The sequence below is a fragment of the Pistacia vera genome, unplaced genomic scaffold, assembly GCF_008641045.1.
Source record: "Pistacia vera cultivar Batoury unplaced genomic scaffold, PisVer_v2 Contig208, whole genome shotgun sequence".
In the NCBI taxonomy this organism is placed as follows: domain Eukaryota; kingdom Viridiplantae; phylum Streptophyta; class Magnoliopsida; order Sapindales; family Anacardiaceae; genus Pistacia; species Pistacia vera.
Window position 1 is genome coordinate 588,806 of NW_022196011.1, and position 13,742 is coordinate 602,547.

General features: G+C 33.6%; 1 long non-coding RNA gene and 1 pseudogene across 1 annotated transcript; one reads left to right on the plus strand and one right to left on the minus strand.

Annotated features, from left to right (window-relative positions):
• Nucleotides 1–281: 281 nt before the first annotated feature.
• On the minus strand, nt 282–1,047 carry LOC116129149 (annotated as a pseudogene).
• Nucleotides 1,048–4,873: 3,826 nt separating this feature from the next.
• LOC116129104 lies at nt 4,874–5,326 on the plus strand. The gene is made up of 3 exons (XR_004127854.1): nt 4,874–5,018; nt 5,123–5,191; nt 5,290–5,326. It is a non-coding gene; the product is annotated as an uncharacterized LOC116129104 (long non-coding RNA).
• The last annotated feature ends 8,416 nt before the right edge of the window (nt 5,327–13,742 follow it).

The window sequence follows — 13,742 nt, forward strand, 5'->3', positions numbered from 1 at the left end:
TCATTTCTTAGTAATGAGTTAAAAGTTACAGATGCACAGCAGCTCATCTTTTATACTTGACGAGCTGAAGCAGATGATTCATAAGAGTAAAACGACATCGTGTCGCGTAAATGAAAACAGAGGAAACAGGGGACAATTTTCAAAGAGACCCTACACTTTCATATTACAACTGATTGACAAGCATTACATTTATATGATTCTCCAATCTTATTCAAGATAACGGACCTAATATCCAGGGCTAACAAAAGCAAGACAGTTGATGAATGCATTACCAGTACAATTCAGGAACGCAAAGTAGTAGGTTTGTAGTCTATCACTAAACTTTATCCAAATGGGACAGGAACAAGTTTGCAAATTCAACATGCGCAGGATGAGCTATATACTCTGCAACACCCTCTGTGCTCTCAAAGGTAGATTCAAAGATATGAGTGAAAACTTGATGCAGATTCTCAATACTCACATCCCTGCCCCTGTTGCAACACATAACAAAATGGCAAAAGGGTCAAGATTTTTTAACTCAGGTACCAAAACCGCACTAAGTTATTGTTTTAAACATCGCAATTTTCCAGAAATTGTGTAGATCCAGACAAGTATATTATAAGCGTAATTTGTTAAACAGCTATAAGGGCAGGCTGGCAGCAATACGACTACTACAATGAGCCACCAGGACTCAAGATTTGCATCAAAACATGCTTTTGAAAAGGTTAAGAGACAAATAACCAGAGGTTTGGTAAATTCTTCACAGAATGTAAAGTGCAATGCTTTTAAATCACAGAAAGAGTATTCTGGTCTTTCAATAAGGCGCCATTAAAAACACTATAGCAGGATTTTCCAAAACTCAGAAACCCCATAACCCATATAAACAGTAAGCTAAACAAGATCGCATATTGAGTGTTTATCATATTACTATTGACAATACTTCATGGGTTCGATGAGATTGACAAGATTAGCATAGCCTTTGATGAGCTGATCAATTTCTTCTGATTTTACCTCGTCTTTGAACCTAGCGACTAAAATGTGCTTCACCACTCCTTTAGCCTCTTCCATTTCCTAATGTGCTTCGTACATTAAAAAATAAATAAATAAATAATTTTTCAAGCATAATGTTAGGTGTAAATGACTTGGTGTTGAAATGGTAGGTGGGACATCATTTTTATAGAGCCAACGACGTATTCCCACCGACGTTTTGGAATCTCAAATTGATATTCTTGATTACATTTGTTCTTGATTTCTATCTTTAAAGTAACAATGTTTTCTTTATTTTAACAGATCCCAATGATTCACTGTAACAAAGTGCACGTTAGCATGCTAAAATGCGTTGAAGCTTTCTTTGGCATAAAGTGGACACATTTTAGCAAAAAGCGGCTCATGTTGGTAGTGTTCAAGCCGACAGTTTTTTGCTTTTTTTTGACTAGTTTCGAAGTCTAAAATCACTTTCGAAACCATCGTTGAACTCCCTACAACCTCTTTTACAAAACTCATACCTTCACTTGCAGACCTTAGTCATTGTTTTCGACCACCTCCAACAGTCACTAATGATATTAGTTTAAAGGTGAGAATTTGAAATTAGTACAACTAGAGGTATCAACTTAATTTCGTCAATCGTCAAGTGAGAATATGTCTTTTACACTCCGTTTTGCTACGGTTTTTTATTTTGTATTTGACTTAATCGTCGGAGGGGAAACACTAGTAAAAACCATCTGGCCTCTTTAACGTTAGCGAATCTTTGTGTAAGTGATTGCTGGATCCGTAGAAATCTACTAGTTTGAGCAAATCTCCTATTGACATTCACATACCTCTCCGCAACAATTTCTGCCTGAGTCATTATTTTTTGGCTCAAACAATGATAATTAATTGTTAGAAATATTGGCGCAATTGGTGAGGCCATCATGATCAGCTCAGGCAGCTCAACAAGATGATCAATTATACTGTCAAAAACTTGTATATCACCTTCGAAGCCATGAATTAGCGAGATAGATTTAATATTTTAGCTCATTAAATTAATTCTATTAGACTACAACCTCAGATTAAAACCAGTAATCCAAATGAAACCAGTAAATACTAAAATAAAGAATGGTGAAAAAAAATAAAAAAATAAAATCTTTTTTTATCTTACTGAGGTTGTGATTGCAGGAGTTTTGTCACTGCTTCATGCACAATTAATTCCCGTGTTCGGGATTCTTCCTTATATCTGAAGTATTCATACCCACATTAGAATTTGTCTAATATAATCAAAGGATATTGCACACTCGTAATCTCAACAAAATGTTTGAAAGAAAAACTTGAGAAAATTGAGTTTAATTAGTTATAGTCCGTATGCAAAAGAACTTTATATTTAACAAAATTATGGTTGGCTTTATAAATTACAAACTTTATGTTATAAATCCACTGTTGTAAAAAAATTTTGGACAGCTGAACTTTGAAACATAAAACTTCTTAATATTTTTTTTATTTGAAATAAAAACCGGGGTAGGGGTTCTTTCAAGTTTCAACCATATGCCCCTCTATCCATCCGGCCACAAGTTGGTGGTTAAACATTTTAATATTTGATTTGCATGTAGCAAAAAAAAAACATATAAATAATTAATTAAAATATCATAAGATATTGACAACTTTATTAATTAATTACATTCCTTATAAGTTTCCCAAAGGAAATTTGGCTTGAAATAATTATATTTTTGCGACGTTGAAATGTTATTTGGAAAAGTGAATATTTTTTGTCTATTTTTGCATGACTTGTTTTATTTGATTATCAATATCTTCCTTCCCAAGATAATAATTTATTTCCTATTTGACGTTTATACTAGGATATTCTTTTGCCATATATTTGGGATTACCTTTTATGGCATCAAAACCTTCATATAATATAATAAAACACGAGAATGGTGGTCCAAATATATAAGGGAATGGGGATAATAATATTGTACTTGATATATGATATCTCTACTTAATCAATATCAAAATATTCTTATAGCTTTTCTCATTTTAATTATTCCTTTGAGTTTCGGATCCGAATATGCATCTTTGCTTTCTCTTTAGCCTTCACAACAGATGATATATGATTTTCTGAGACCACAATTTTCCCAAGAATTCACTCACAAAAACTAACCACAAATGAAAACCAAATATTGCCACTTAATTTTTTTCATTTCATTTCCATGTTGTTACAACTTATAAAGTTGAAAATTAAGAACTACGCATTTATAACTTACATAACTTATTTATGTATATTGTATAGTACGTTGGCTATATATATTATAAAGAGTAAACGACATATTCTCATTTGAGGTTTGGCGAAATCTTAAGTAGGTACCCTTGGTTGCATTCATTCCAGATTCACACCCTTAAAGTGACAAAAAAGTGTTTGATTTAACGGTGAATAGGTAAATTGGTCATTTTGTAGGAGGCAACGCACATTAACAAACATTACCCTCAGCTTTTTTCACCCTTTTCAAGCAATTCTTTCACCCAAGAGCACCCTTGTCACCACCATTTGAACCCCCATCCTTCTCTCTATAAAACCTTTCCCTTCACAACCCCTCATCACTCGCCGATTGCCAACCACAGCAGTCATGACATGCAATTATTTTTTTCCAGTTTTTGGCCATTTTGAGCGGTTACAATCCCAACCACCACCACCGTTTGACTCCTCGCATCCCTCCTAAAAAATCCCTATCCTTCCCGACCACGACAACTCACAATTTTCTGTCTACCACTTCACCAAAAACATGATGAACACAAACCTCTCGGCCGGCAAATGGCAACTAAATAGTTGGTGGGGACATAGGGGTTTTATAAAGTTGGAGACGTTGGTTGAAGTGGTGGTGTTTAATTGGATTTTTACCGTCGAAATCCAGTGAAAAACAAGGAAACCCTAAACCAAACTGCACCAGCAATTAGAGGGGCTAATGAGTCGGGAACCAAAGGGGTTTAGACGACAGACTATGCGAAAGGTGATAAAGGTGACCAGGGGGTTCAACACCATTGGAAATAGCCCAGATCGAGCAAAAATCGACAGGGTGCGTAGCCACTGAAGGTGTTATTGAAGTAATTTAAAAATAAAATGGTAAATTTATAATTGTATTAATTTATTTATTAAGGGCATTATGATAATTGCATTGTTTGTAACCTAAAAATTGCTAGCAGTATTTACTTTAAGGGTGAGAATTGGAATAAATGTAATCAGGGGTACTAACTTAGGATTTCGCCAAATCTCAGGTGGGAATAGGTCGTTTTCTCAAAAAATTATAATACAAGTAAGCATGTTTAATAGTTTGATCTAGGTTAAAAATGAAGTACATGTAAGCATGCCGAAGTCTTAATGAGTGAGGTGATAAATAGCAAATTGTTTACCAATATATCAACAAAACTGTCTATACAACCTGGATAGATCATTATTACACATGTTGAAACTATTATTGTTTGTTTAATCAAAGTTTGACAGAAAACGGGGGAATAGAAATAGAAGAGCTCTAATTTGCTTTGTTTGTTCTCTGTTTTTATAGATAAAAATGTTTATAGGATATATAAAATCTCACTGTTATTGTTCACACTTCCAAATGGTTCCCTTGAATTCTTGAAAGGAAATATATGATATATCTTTACATCATTGGAAATATATGATATATCTATGAGTAATACTATGCATCAAACTGAGTCATACAAACAGATAAAAAACAAATGATAAAGTAGTTATTTTATATAAATTTTGTACAATTTTTATGTATATATATGACTCGATTGTAATCAAAACATTATTGTATATTTAAACACAGAAATATTCAGATTTGGGCCTTGAGGATGTTTTGTTTGCTGAAACATGCCTATTTCAATTCGGCCCATTTCATTATCCCCTGCTCCCTCTCGCAGCTCCTACACTCTCTTCCACTTCGTGGCTGTGACCTGTAAGTTTGTGAGAAATGGAGAAAATGGGTGATCTTGTCGGGTCAAGACAATCGGATCTTAACAAGTCTTTGAAGCTCGCAATTCGTTCTCTTCTCACTACTTGCTCAAAACAAGTGTCTTTTCTTCACTGCTTAATTTTCTACGTTCTTTTCATCCACTTTCACTATCAATTCTCTTATTTACCACTATTTTTTTTTTCTTTTTTGAATTGAAAAAGGAATTCAGCAAAGCATTCAATAACTTTACTTCTTCTGAGCAAGACTCCCTCCACCGCCTATTCATCCAGGTCCCCTCTCTAAACATCTACTCAGACCTGTTTTTAATTCTTTTAAATTTTGTTTTGGTTCATGTTTGAAATTTGAACTAATGGGTGTACAGTTTCAGGTGATTACTTTTTTGCATGAAAAAATTGAGGTATGATTTTTCCTTATGTTTTTTAAAGGATTTAAATACGTTGTTACTAGGCTATGATTGTTAATTTCAAACGTTGCCACTTTTGCATATTACAGGATGAGTTTCAGTCTTTATGCCTTGAAACTCAGGTATATTTCTATTCATTACTTTGGTCTGCGGCTAGATGTGGTCAATTCAATTACTAATTAAATTTATTCCTTTTGATTTTATGAATTTAATTGGTTGGGCATTCTAATGTTGAATTAAATATGATTTTGAAGGCGGGAAACACTCTTGATACTATGGAGCAACTTGTGGAAGAACAAGGCCTGGATCCATTGTCTTCAGATAAGTAGGTCTATCTAATCCCTTGATGGCATGTAAATACTTGTTTAACTGATAAAGTTTTATTGCAATATTCACTATGTGTAATAGATGTTTTTGTCACATCGTTGTATGCTTGAGCTACATATTTTAAGCTGCTCAAACCAATACTGTCTGATTTTATATGGTCATTTGGAAAACTATTACACTTGTATCCATACACAGTACATTAACAAGAATGAGTGAAATGATTTTACTCATGATGTCTTCTGTATTAGAGCTCTGGTCTTATCATATTATTTGAAAAGGGTAGTGTGCAGGTTGGCTTCTAAACAGTATTTGTTTGGTTTTTTCGATATGCATTGATTCTTCACTTGGTGGATAATTAGCAGTATTATTGTTAGACCGGTCGTCACGGTCACCAAAATAAACCTAAGTACCGTAGTTAGCGGTAAGCAGGGTCGAATCCACAGAGAGCAAGACTAACGACCTAATGTATATTTGAGTTACCGAAAGAGAAATTGGCAAAATGATTGATTAAAACTAAGGAAACTAATTACTTGCAGGAAATTAAAAGCATTAAATAAATTGCTAACTAAAACACAATATTAAAAGCGTTGTCGCTACGGGTTCGGTTTGACTCAAGACCAACTCTCACAATTCCTCTCCTCGCTCTTCAATTTCCTAATCCTACAAGGCTAGGCAAATCNATTCATAGATGAAATAAATGCATTACCTTATTATGGTATTCTAGGTGTTTTTCTAATTACAAGTACAACTAAAATAAAACATTATTCATCATCATTAAACGACTAAACTTCTTTTACCTATACTCTTCCATTCATTTAGTACAACAATAGAGTTTGAAATAGTATTATTCTATAAACTTGGGTAATATGACAATACAGATACAGCAATACAGTCCTGAGAAAAATTACCTGCAAAGCTGAATCACGAGTAGGCAAAACCACTAAAGCACGTAGACATTGAACAGCACGATTCGATAACATTTAAGCTATTGGCAAAGCATGAGCTAAAGTTTTACCACTTCCCGTCGGTGAATTGATGCAGAGATCTCGTTCAAAACAACCAGGTCCTATGGTCTCTTGCCAAACTGCAAGTTGCACTGGGAAGAGCGATGAGATACTCATATTCTGCAAAGCCACCTTCAACCTAATCGAATACAAATCATGAATGCATACTCTAAAACACTACAAAATTATAAAATTAACCAAAAAAATATATGTGGCTACCTTGAGTCCAGACAAGGTACGGCTTCAAGAGTTCGTTCTTCAAAGTTAGTGACGTCAACTGACCTTCGCATCCATGGCAAAACTGGTTCGCTTTTCATCTTCGCTACCTCCACTTTCATTCATCTTCGTTTTTCATCTAACACAGAGATTCTTCCTGGAATGTAATTTGCACCTCTCTCCACATAGTGGGAGGCAATCTGCCCAAAAAAGCAACAAAAAAGTATATATACATATTGTCAACAAAAGACTAAAAATTGTTAGGATTTGAAGTCTGTTCCGAGTATTTTTTTTGTATAGATATGTTGTTACCTATCTTTGTCGTTACTGGAGGCAATGGTGGGCTCACTGTTCGTGGAGTAGTCTTAGGTGGGCTGACTGGTGGTAATGGAGTGGTTTTTAGTGGGCTCACTGGTACAGATGGTGTGGACTTGGGTGGGCTCACTGGTGGTGGTGGAGTTGCTTTGGGTGGGCTCACCGGTGGTGGTGGTGTAGCAATAGCCAATAGGTGTCTTCAGTAGTGGAGGAGCTGGTGCCTGTAACAAATTTTGTCAATATAAAACTCATGTAGCAAACAACTTTGTTTACTCTTACATTGTAAAAATTATAATACATAAACAGGTAAGCATGTTTACTAGTTTGATCTACATTAAAAAAATAAACATTAGATGATAACATAATGCCAAAATCTTAATAATCTTCATGAAATAGGTCAGTCAGTGGGCTCAAAAACCCAACTCATTTTCTGGATTTCTATAAAGCCCATTTCTATAATGTTAGGCCGAATTTCTGGCAAATATTAAATCCGAGATGGGTTTGTTTCGGACTGGATCTTCATACCCAAATTGGCGAGGATGAGAGAGTCCACAGTCCAATATTTTATTCTCTTTAGGAGTCACAATTCTTGGATTCAAACATTTGTATTCCATTAACTGATTATATTATTCATATTGAATTAGCAATATTCTTATAAGCAAGGGGGTGTTTGTCTGAGCTTATGAAAATTAGCTTATAAGCAACAATTACTTATAAGCTAAAATTAGCTTATAAGCATTTGAAATTTTAAGCAATTACGTGTTTGGTTAAAATACTTATAAGTAACTGATAAGTAGTTGACGTGTTTGGTAAAATGTGGCTTATAAGTACATTTTATTATAAAATAACTAAAAAAGGTACTACATTAAATAAGGATATACTATAGAATTTTAAAATTAAACAAGGATAATGTGGTAATATACTTGGTCAAACTAACTTATAAGCAAAGTGCTTATAAGCAAAAAAAAAAAAAGTACCTCCCTCCCAACTTATTTTTTTTGGCTTATAAGCTCAACTTATAAGCTAAAAAAAGTTATAAACAAACAGGTCAGTTTAATTTTAGAGCTTATAAACTAGTTTGACCAGCTTATAAGTTTAGACAAACACCCCCCAAGTCAGCACTCAACAGCTATCTTTTAAAATGGGAATCTAGAACATGTGTTTGGCCCTTGAGGATGTTTGGTTTGCTAAAACAGGCCCATTTCATTCGGCCCTTTTCATTACCCTTGCTCTCTCTCGCAGCTCCTTTGGTTAATGTTTGAAATTTGAAGTAGTGGGTGTACAGTTTGGTATGGAACATTCAGGTGATTACTTCTTTGATGAAACATTGAGGTAGATTTTCCTTATGCTTTTTTAAGGATTTAAATGCTTTGCTCTAGTCTATGATTGTTTTTCAAATGTTGCCTCTTTTGCATATTACAGGATGAGTTTCAGTATTTATGCCTTCAAACTCAGGTATATTTCAACATTTTGTCCGCGGTAGATGTGGTCAATTCAATTACTAATTGAATTCATCCTTTGATTTTATGAATTTAATGGTTGGGCATTTTAATGTTGAATTAATATGATTTTGAAGGTGGAAACACTCTTGATGCTGTGGAGCAACTTGTGGAAGACAAGGTCTGATCCATTGTCTCAATAAGTAGGTCATAATCCCTGATGATGCAAATAATGTTTAACTGATAAAGTTTTATTGCAATATTCACTATTTGTAATAGATTTTTTTGTCATATCATTGTATGCTTGAGCTACATATTTTAAGCTGCTCAAACAATACTGCCTGATTTTATATTCATTACACAGGACATTAACAGAACGAGTGAAAGATTTTACTTGTGATGTCTTCTGTATGGAGCTCTGTCTTATCATATATTTGAAAAGGGCAGTGTGCAGTGGCTTTGACGTAGTTGTTTGGTTTTGCAATTCATTAATTCTACTTGGTGGATAATTAGAAGCATTTTAGAATTCATTGTTTCATGTTTTTAAGGTTTGAATGTTTATTTTGTTTTATTGAGAGGACCTTGTGGATACTTGAAGCTCTACAACCGTTTCCTGGACATGGTCAGAGCGAGTACTTCATGTACATTAGCTTTATGTCCACATTGTGTTTGCACTAGATTTGCCTACTCTGCCTCTAAATTAAGAAAGATTCTCTGCAATTATTTTTCTGGATAATTAGTTTCCAGTTGAAGCCAAAACTTTTGAGTTGTGGTATGACTTTCAACTTCAAGTAATGCAATGGGTGAGCTCAACCTTCTGTTGCTTCTGTCTGGTGGACATGATCCTAAGCGCTTCAGCAAAAATTTCTTTTAGCTTCTGTAATCAGTCACTTTAATTCCTCAATCTGAGAAAGTTTTTCAGCCATGGAGATGAGAAGAGATGCCCTATGTATCAATTCTTTAAATTCAAATTCTTAATCTCCAAAAGACTCTGCTGGAGTTGACCATGGCATATCTCATACATCTGGTGACATGCTTTAAGGTAGCAATCTCAAATCTAGCAACTTCAGACGGAGTCAATTGTCCTATTTCTTAGGCAACTCTTTCTTTCTACAGGAGTGGCCACAAGACTAAGAATCTCTAATTGCTAAGTCTCCAACTTTTGTATATCTCCAAGCAGGCAGTGTCCAGACACAATGTGTGAAGGTTTTTTAGACAAGGAAGAGATAAAGTAGTGCAATAAAATCCTCAAATGTATACTTTGAACTCTTTCATCCTTCAAAAAAGAGGTATGGGATTTGTAGAGATTGTTATCCATATATACAAGAAAGAATTTGAGTTTAGGACATTCCAAACTCTCGGAAGCCATACATATCTATACTAGGAATCTAATAAATTGAGTCAGCTAGCTTCAATAATGTGTTTAACTAAAGGATATATTCATTAAGATACAGTTTTAATAACAATTATAATGTTACAGACACAGACTATACACGAATTACAATGTTTCGAATAAATTCCGGGCATCTTCATAAGATAGAGGACTAACATAATGTTTTTGGGTATTCAAAATCTCCTCAAAAACACTTTTTTCTAGATATCTGCAATACTTTGCATTGCCTTGCTCAATTCCATCATTCCTATGCTTCTTATCTAACATCCCTGAAAGATATTCAATGACTTCCAAGTAATTTTTGTCCAAATATTATCTAATATATAAAGTATCCTTTCCTTTCTTCAACTTGTTACGTTTTGGATCAGTTCTTTGAAATTCAATCTCCTTGACAAATTCCAACCCACATCATGATCAATTCTTTGAAAATGTTAATTCTTTATTATATTGGGTTAATTTGTTAATATATCATTATATTGGGTTTAAACGCAAAGTGTAATCTAAGATTTCCTAATTGTTTTATTAAAATCACTTAATTGAGTATGTATTTTTTAATAATTTTCTTTTCTCTTATTTTGAATGCAATGTATTAGTGTTAATAGTTTAATATCTTCATCAACAAAATGATTTCACAACTCATACGTGAAAAAAGACCACAAACTCTATCTGATATTACAATAATGCATTAAACGGAAATTCACAATCACCTATTGAACAATTACAATTTGATGCATTTATTTAAAAAAAAAAAGTACAGTAACATTATTAATTAACAATCTATATATATGTAAAATTATAATACAAAACAGGTAAGCATGTTTAATAGTTTAATCACATTAAAAAAAAAAAAAAGACTTTAGATGATACATAATTCCAAAGTCTTAATAATCTACATGAAATGGGTCAGTCAGTGCGCTCAAAAACCAACTCATTTTCTTATTCTATAAAGCCCATTTTTATGTTAGGCAATTTCTGGCAAATATTAAACTCGAGATGGGTTTGTTTGGACTGGATCCTCATACCCAAATTGGGCAAGGATGAGACAGCCACAGTCACTATTTTATTCTCTTTAGGAGTCACAATTTTGGATTCAAACATTTGTATTCCATTAATTGATTATATTATTCATATTGAATTAGCAATATTATCTTAATTTCTTTAATATAAGTTTGATGAAACTTTAGAGTTCTTCTTGGATACTTCTTCTCCTTTAGGAGTCTCCTTTAGAGTAGCATGCGAATGAATGAGATATATATATCATGAAGTTAAATGATGATTAATGGATCAAAAGTGAATAACTTGAAAATTTTAAGATAAGAAAATGAAAAGAATTCTCATTTTTTTTAATTATAATTTTGATTCCAAATCAGAGATGCCATCATTCACACAAATTTAAAACATATTTTAGGTGATAAAAAAAAAGGGACATGAGACAAATATGTAAATTAAATTTTATTTATGAATGGGATGTTAGAATAACATCAATAAAGGATCATATCATATAAGAACTAAGGTCACTGGAATGATAAAAACATTTTTCTGCAGGCAAAAGAAAAGGGATTATTTGGTTCACCATCATCACTTAAACAAAATTCAGTTCTTCCCTCTTCTCTACAAGCAAGCAATATTTACTATTTGGTTTCTTACTAGGCCAAAATGTCAAGGGAGGCGGCTTAAACAGATTTATCTAATCTAAATAGTAAAAGCTATATAAGGATAGTGAAAGATTCTCCTTTAAATAAATGTGATTGCACCTCACAAAAGCGGAGAAGAAACAATATGAACGCTTCAAAATTATCTTATTCCCAACATCAATTAACAACAACCTCTCTAGTTAAACAAACTTATCGCTTTGGTGATAAGGGCGTTGTGGATTGGGATTGTGTTGGTTTTGGTTTTGGTTAACAAAGAGAAGCTTTATGGGCGGTGGGTTTGGGAGGAGAAGAGGCAGAGCTAGATTTAGTGCCATTTAAGAGAGAGTGTGCGTCGGACTAGGAGCTGCGATTTCTTTTGTTGAAGAAGAAATAAATGGTGAGAATCTGTTATTGGTGGTAGGGCATGGTTAAGCTTTTAGTAGGCATAGAGTAGAAGAAACTGATCGATCGAGATAACATTTCCACCAGATGCCAGAAAGAGGAAGACAGAAGGAAGACAGTCTTTCCATTGAAAGCACTGTATTACAAAACTAATTAGAACGATGTATATATAATAAAATACAAAGACTTGTGTTTGTTGGTATTTGTTTGAAGAGAGAAGGGAAGATGTAGAGGAGAGGGAGATGATTATTGTTGTTGTTTAAATTTTTTAATGAGTAGAGAAGGAAGAGAAGATGAAGATGAAGATGAAGTGGAGTGAGGTGAGTCTTTTTTTATACAAAAACACTCTTCACGGGCGTGCTCTGCTCTTGTATACTTTCTGTTTTCATTCTTAAGAATTAGACATCCAACTACTAAACCAAGTGTAAAAAAGAGTAGCAGTAGAAGAGACAGAGAGGTTTTGCCTTAAAACAGTGTGTTTTCCAATTTCATGCATGAGAAGGAGACACCCACTAACATATAATACAACAAAAATATCCCTTTACCTTGTTATCTTATCTATGTGTAAACTAGTATTTGTTGGCACATCATCCATCCAGCATATGTAATATTAAGCAAGGACCTCAAAATATCACTTCTTCCATCTTTTGTTCCTATAAATAACAACCAATTATATAACCATAAGATCAAGAAAATCGCATTTCTTTTACTAGTTTTTCCCTTTCTTCCTTCTCTCACTTTCACTTTTCCTTTCCTTCAACTCCATCAGAAAACGCAGACCCAAGACATACAAAACCAGCAGCACCTAAGCCCACACCAACAATTTCACTTAAGCTCACTTTCACTTTTCCTTTCCTTAAAAAAGGAATAATTAGATTGCAGTCAAATATATACATAACTAAAAAACTACCCACCCACCATGATTTAAAACAAACCTTCCAAACCTTTAAGTTTATAGTATTATACACTATTTTTGGATAATATCACTAAACCCACTTACTTATTTTGGATGTAATTTTTTCTATTGTAGTTTATAGTTCGCTGGTCGTGAAAAATAATTTATAGTGAGAGAAACTCATTAAAAGAATGAGTATAATAAAAATTTATATACTGTGTTGGGTCTTTTATGTTGGTTCTATTGTTCTTACATCGTTATTTTAAGTTGGGTCTTTTGAATTGATTTCTATTACTTTGTTTCTCAATTGGTTTATGAATATGTTTATTATGGTTTATAACACTAATGAATTTAGAATTCCGTTTAGAATTTAATTTAGATAACAATTAGTATTTGACAGAGAATGGATGATAAAAGAAATCTCAAGGTGATTTAAGTAATTTCAATTAACAAATAGAAAATAATATGACACTTAGAAATTTAGTGGGGCTTTTCAAATAAGTAGACCTTAGAAAAAAAGTTACTAAGGCAAGATGGGCTGATTCATTTCGGATTGGGCCTAATCTAATCCAATAAAATGGGCTGGACCAAACCCACCTCGCCCATTCACAAACTCTAACCAAGGACAGAACACAAGTAAACACAAGACGTCATCAGCCTTTTCCCTTTCCGCCAAGCCCAACCACCCCATAGCCCCTCACCTCTTTCTTCCCAGCGCCTCCACCTTCTGGCGAATCACCAGGTAAGCATGTTTAATAGTTTGATGTACATTAAAAATGAAGTACAGGTAAG